Source organism: Gossypium hirsutum, chromosome D04, assembly GCF_007990345.1.
Source record: "Gossypium hirsutum isolate 1008001.06 chromosome D04, Gossypium_hirsutum_v2.1, whole genome shotgun sequence".
In the NCBI taxonomy this organism is placed as follows: Eukaryota; Viridiplantae; Streptophyta; class Magnoliopsida; order Malvales; family Malvaceae; genus Gossypium; species Gossypium hirsutum.
In genome coordinates this window covers 44766136-44772643 of record NC_053440.1, presented here as the reverse complement: position 1 = coordinate 44772643, position 6508 = coordinate 44766136, and the positions used below count along the sequence as shown (strand labels likewise).

General features: G+C 35.0%; 1 pseudogene; it reads right to left on the bottom strand.

Moving 5' to 3' along the window:
- Positions 1 to 862: 862 nt before the first annotated feature.
- LOC107898406 (beta-glucuronosyltransferase GlcAT14C-like) lies at positions 863 to 6020 on the bottom strand (annotated as a pseudogene).
- Between the last annotated feature and the right edge of the window lie 488 nt (positions 6021 to 6508).

Genomic DNA, 6508 nt, shown 5'->3' with positions numbered 1-6508 from the left:
CTAATTGAAGAGGGTTTCTTTGACTAAACCTAAAAACCTGTTTACATCTTCGAACTTCAAGGTAGTCTCCGCTTGTAAAAAGCTTATTTTTAATTCAATCAAACTTCTTATAGGATTGGTAAGTCTCACATCGAATCCCGTATCGGGTGCTATTCTGCTTATCCACTACTTATCACTCGGTTGCATGAAAGTTATGGCCAAGCCTTAAATCGGGGACAAAAGGGATAACTTAGAAAATCATTGACCTAATCCTAGGCGTTCGAGGCTTTCTAACTTTGTTTTTAGTAAGGAAATTTTGTTTCTTTCTGATTCTGTTAGTGATCTCGAATCGAGCTTAAGGAAAAGCCACGATCTAGTTCCAAGATTCAACGGTGGTGGCTCGGTTCGACGTTGAAGAGTAATGATAGTGAAGCGGTAGCCATGGACTTTGAAAACAAAAAAAATAAAGTAGAAAGAAGAGGATAAGTGAGAGAGACAAATGAAAGGAGGATTATTTGGTGCTTCACCGATCAGTGATGGCATCAAAGTGGAAGTAAGGTGATCGTTAGGGAAAGAGAGGTGGAGAGAAAAGAAAAAAAAAGGGAAATGGGAAATAATAAAAGGGAAGGGAAAAACGGGAAAAGAAAAGAATAAATGAGAAGGTAAAAAATGGGTTTAAAAAAATAAATGACATCATCATGATGTCATTATGCCAAATTTCACAATCATATTCTGTCACCTGTCTTAGACTTAACGCCATTAAACTGGAGTATCGCTCGTGCATTCGCAGTCAAACTGACAAATGACCATCTTGAGACAATAAGCTACTAACTACTTGAAAGAAAAAAAAATGGGGGGAAAGATATTGAGAATTACATAAAAGCTATTTACACTGTTTTGATCTAAAGCTTTCAGAGTCGAGAAGTTTTATCAATAGTTTCTTTAGTCGCTTTAAATTTACAGTAGGCTTAACAGCATTTGGATTCCCATAAACTACACAAGGATCTTTACTTGAAAAAGAACCCCCTACACACCAACCACTAGGAGTAAACTTACCATAGGATCAGCGTAAGAGTTCCTTGTCGATTTTGTCGAGGACTAGATCATCCTTCGCAAACTTGGGAGGGAAAGGGGTTCCACTTTGAACCATGTCGTCAAAATGTTTCAATGTTAGAGTCATGGGATGCTGCTTTGGAGGATTATCCTATCTTATATAATGCAAGTCATGATTTACGGTCGTGTTCTGGTAGTCTTTGTGATTGCAGATTGTTAAGTATGACTCTTATTTTCAGTCAAATTTAAGAAATAATCTTCTAGTTAAACTCTATTTATTTGTTTCAATCAAACACTGATTAGTTTAGATTATTTTATTATTATTTGACATATGAATTTAGCCTATAAATAGGCTCTTTTACAACCTTAGAAAAAATACCCCATTTAGAAATTAGAACTCATAACACATTTAGAGAATTTTGTGTTTACGTTTTGAGGGTTTCAAGGTTTGGGGTTTAGTTTTATCTCCATCTTTTGTACTATTCGTTCTTTTGCCATTATAGTAAAATTATCTTTGCCTGTGGTTTTTATCCTCTTTGGAGGGGTTTTTCCACGTTAAATTTGTATTAAATTTCTCAATTTATTCCACTATTTTTGTTACTTGTTGCTTGATCGGGTCGATTCCTAACAAGCAGTATCAGAGCTAGTTCAATTTTCATAGATCAGCCCATTCAGATATGGCAGCAATAAGATTTGAAATTGAGAAGTTCGATGGTGAGACAAATTTCAATCTGTGGCAAGTTCGGATGATGGCAATTCTAGTTCAATCCGGTTTGAAAAAGGTTGTTACCGGGAAAAAGCCTGAGAATCTAAATAAAACAGAATGGGAAGAGCTTGATAAAAATGCTTTATCTACAATCCAGTTGTGCCTCGCGAATACGGTATTGCAAAAAGTATTGATGGAGAAGACCTCATCCGCCTTGTGGAAAAGGTTAGAAACTCTTTATGCGACTAAGTCTCTGGCTAATCTTTTAGTGTTGAAACAACGTCTATTTACGTTTCGCATAAATGAATGTGAGCTTCTTAGAGATCACATCAGTCAATTCATTACTCTTTTAAATTACTTAAAGAACGTTGAGGTTCATATTGATGATGAAGATCAAGTTATGCTATTATTGTGCTCTTTACCGCCTTCATACAAGTCTTTCAGGGAGACTCTGATTTATGGTAGAGACAAACCCTCCTTCGAAGATGTGAAGGGTCATTTGTTGAGTAGAGACAAACTCAACAATGAGCTTCATTAGGATAGTAAGGCAGATAGGCAAGCTTCCGTTTTGATGGCATCAAAGAAACGAGACAAAAGGTGTAGCTATTGTAAAAAGTTAGGTCACGTCAAAACAGATTGTTATAAACTGCGAAATAAAAGAGCTGCTGAGAGTAACGAGGAAGATGTAGCTAGTGTTAATTTGATCGATGAAAGCGGTGATGATTTCTTGTTAGTGTCAACGAGCGATAACTCTAAGTTCACGTCTGAGTGAAATCCTAGATTCGGGATGTTTTTTCCACATGTGTTCCAATAGAGAATGGTTTTCCACATACAGTTCGGTTGAAGGTGGAGTTGTGAACATAGGAAACGATTCATCTAGTAAGGTAATTGGTATTGGTACTGTTAAAATTAGGATACACGATAGGACGATTAGGACACTCTCAGATGTTAGGTATGTACTTGATTTACGAAAGAATCTCATCTTCTTGAGTATTTTAGACTTGAAAGGATGCAAAATCAACATCGAGTCAAGCGACATTAAAGGTAAAAGAACTGGCAGCCTTTATATTCTGGAAGGTTCTACAGTGACCGGTGAAATCGGACGTCCCTCGTCCGTTATAGAGTCGAAGTCAACTCGGTCATAGTAGGAAAAAACTATGACTATTTCGTTGAAGAGAGATTCTCTTTTGGATGCAGGTTTTGAAAAGTTATGGCACTATGTTCGTAAAAATCAGACCTGTGTTAGTTTTGATTTGGCAGTGTACAAGTCGAAGGCTAAAAGTCTTCCAGTTTCACAGATTCGACTCAGTTAATTCCCTACATAGTTCAAGATAGGCTCGTGGTGGGCTTTGGCAAAGATGGCGTTGTAGAAATATGAGTCAATGTGGAGATTTGTTAAGCATTACTCCTATTTTCAGTCAAATTTAAAAAATAATCTGCTAATTAAACTCTATTTATTTGTTTCAATCAAACACTGATTAGTTTAGATTATTTTATTATTATTTGACATATGAATTTAGCTTATAAATAAGCTCTTTTACAACCTTAAAAAAAATACCCCATTTAGATATTAGAACTCATAACACATTTAGAGAATTTTGTGTTTACGTTTTGAGGGCTCTTTGTTTTCGGGGTTTAGGATTTAGTTTTATCTCCATCTTTTGTACTCTTCGTTCTTTTGCCATTATAGTAAAATTATCTTTTCCCGTGGTTTTTTATCCTCTTTGGAAGGGTTTTTCCACGTTAAATTTGTGTGTTCAATTTCTCAATTTATTCCGCTATTTTTGTTACTTGTTGCTTAATCGGTTCGATCCCTAACACAGATTACAGTGTGGAAGTAGCCTTCTAGAGATGATAGGAAATTTGTATAGTACATGAGAGATCAGGGTAGATTATCCCATCCCTAAACACGGAATTCCATAAATGATTTTGTCAACACCACCCACGCTGACCCTGCAATTGAATGAATCAATCTATTACATATATCGATATGACGTACGTTTGAAGATCATATGGATGAATCTCACATCAGTTTACAGTCAAATTTCACTACAAGTCCCTGTGCTATATCAAAAAAATTATTTTAGTCCCTCTACTATTAGAAGGAATGTTTTAGTACTTATCCGTTTGAAAAGCAGACATTTTAGTCCCTACATGTTAACTTTGCCATTAGTGGAATGGCATGGGTTAACAGTGGCTGATGTGGCATTAAATCAAACTAAAACGATTATTAATCTTGAAATTAAATGGAATGACGTGGCTTAATGATAGCAGCCGTGGAACAAGCTACAAATAATTTAAACACACCAATTATATACAAAAAAGAAATAGAATTTAAAACAATTTGGGTAAAACCAAAATCAATTTCTTACCTCTACTCATTCTTCAAAATTGATATACAACTTTTTAAATTAGTTTAACATTTGATTTAATGCCACGCCAATCGTTTAACATTTGATTTAATGCCACGCCAATCACCATTAAGCCGTGTCATTCACCAACAACAAAATTAACGTGCAGGGACTAAAATGTAAGCTTTTTAAACATATAGGGAATAATTTGTTCATTTTAATAGTAGAGGGAATAAAATGAACTTTATGATATGGTAGAGAGACATGTAGTAAAATTTAACCTAAGTTTACTTGCACCTCCAGGCTTTCATACAATCAACTATAAGTGATAATGTTCTAGAATGCTCTAAAGTTAGATTTACTAGACAAATAATTTAGAAGTGGAACAATCAATGAAAATATAAAGTAAAAAAGAAAAAGAAAAAGGCATTACCCATGAATAACTTGAAAGAAGCAGGAAGGATCTTTTCTCCTTAGCCCAAAATACACCAGACTTTTTTGCATGATACAAGCCTGGATCTATAATAATTGGTCTGGCTCCGGGGTATCTGCAAACATACAATGAAGTTACATTCAAAGAAAACCGTATAGAAAGTGAAACGACAAGTATTCGAAACTCACTCTTTCCAACCAATGCTACTCGTGTGCTCGACGAAGCTCAGATCCCTATGCAAGAAAGAAAAGATGTGCACAATATCTGAAGCAAAAGACCAATATGCAATCAACAGGATTACTGAAACATGCATACCTAAAGTTGCATTTTGTTAAATTGTTTCAAGAGAATCCAAAATCTAGAGTTGATGCAAATGCAACATAGCCAATAGCAATGAGTTGTAATTCATAGAGGGGAATATACTATGGAAAAAGAAACCTGTGGATCAGCCAAGTTAATAAATAGAACCTTTTTTGGAACAATACAACCACTATTAAGTTATTATTACTATAATAATACATAAAAAAATGAAGTGTTCACTGCATTCAGCATTCTGATTACAGGCTCTATCACTACCAACCACTATATTATTGAAATCCCAATAACATTATCTATATCCTACCTATTATTTATTAATTATTCTAATAATATATTAACAAACAGGGACTGACTAAGGCACTTTACCAAAACCATTAAATAATAATACCATCTTTGTTTTGCCCTCAAATTCCAAATCAATTGATGTCATTTTCGTCCAAAATTTCACACCTACCATAAATAACCAAAGAATCCAGAATCCAAACATTAAAATATATATATTCTCAACAACCCAATATTTCCATGTCTTACCATCTTGTGACATGAGGGGATAATCTGATGCGCTAAGGTTCACAAACCAATCCCAATCCAGGGCTTCCTTCAACAAAATCGCCACCGCGTGAAGTGTGCTAGCAATCATAGTGGGACCTTGTAAGTCACCAAATCAGCATTCCCGATCACTATCACATTCTCAAACTCCCCAACCACCCTCTCCGATTTCACGTACTTAGCCAACTCCATCCGCTCCGAATCTGAAGCTTCTAGATCAAGGTGGAGCACATCGTAATTCCTTGGATGATAAACCGCCTGCAACAACTGCTTGACACGTGGCCCATCCCCTTTCGTCCCCGATATCAAATAAGCGAATCTCGATAACTCGGGTAAGCCGCCGTAAGCCCGGTCGGAAAACGAGAACTTCAGTTGCGTTTCGAAAGAAGAGGAATTACCTTGGATGAAAGTCAGTGCAAGAAGAAAGCTGAGTGAAATGAAGGAGATTACAGTCACTGCCAAATGCCATGACCGATCTGGAGAATAAGGAAAGTGAGCTCTTTTCATTAAATATAGGTTTGGCAGATTAGATTTTGAGAGAAAGTTGGAACAAAGCGTAAGACTTGGTGTCGACGTGACAGGTTTCAGTTGAAAAGGAAACAAGAAAAAGGGTTACGCGAATTGTGTACAGTTCTTGGGGAGGGAAATAATCAATTTATATTGGTCAGAATTTAATTTGAATTCGTCAGTTATGATGCGGTGTTAGCCCTTCATTTTCCTCATCTTTTTTTCATTTTATCTTTAACCCTAACACTTGAAAATCTTTCAATGTAAAATTATTAGGTTTCAAATTATATTTAAAAAATAGATAAAATGGTCTTTATATATTAGGTTACAAAATAAATTTATCCTTCATTCATATCTATTGTCAAAAACAAGTGTGGCTAATAAAATAACAAGATAATTACATGTGATGTTAAGTAGAGTGCTACATGTACCTCGTTCTAATGTACAGATATTAGTTTTAAACAATAGAAATGGATAAAATGTTTAACTAAAGACTAATTTACCCTTTCATCTAATATATATGAAATTACTCATTTTTTGAATAAAATTAACAAAATGCAATCTAATTCTTAATAAAAAATTTCTAAGATACTTTTATCCTCGAACAAACAA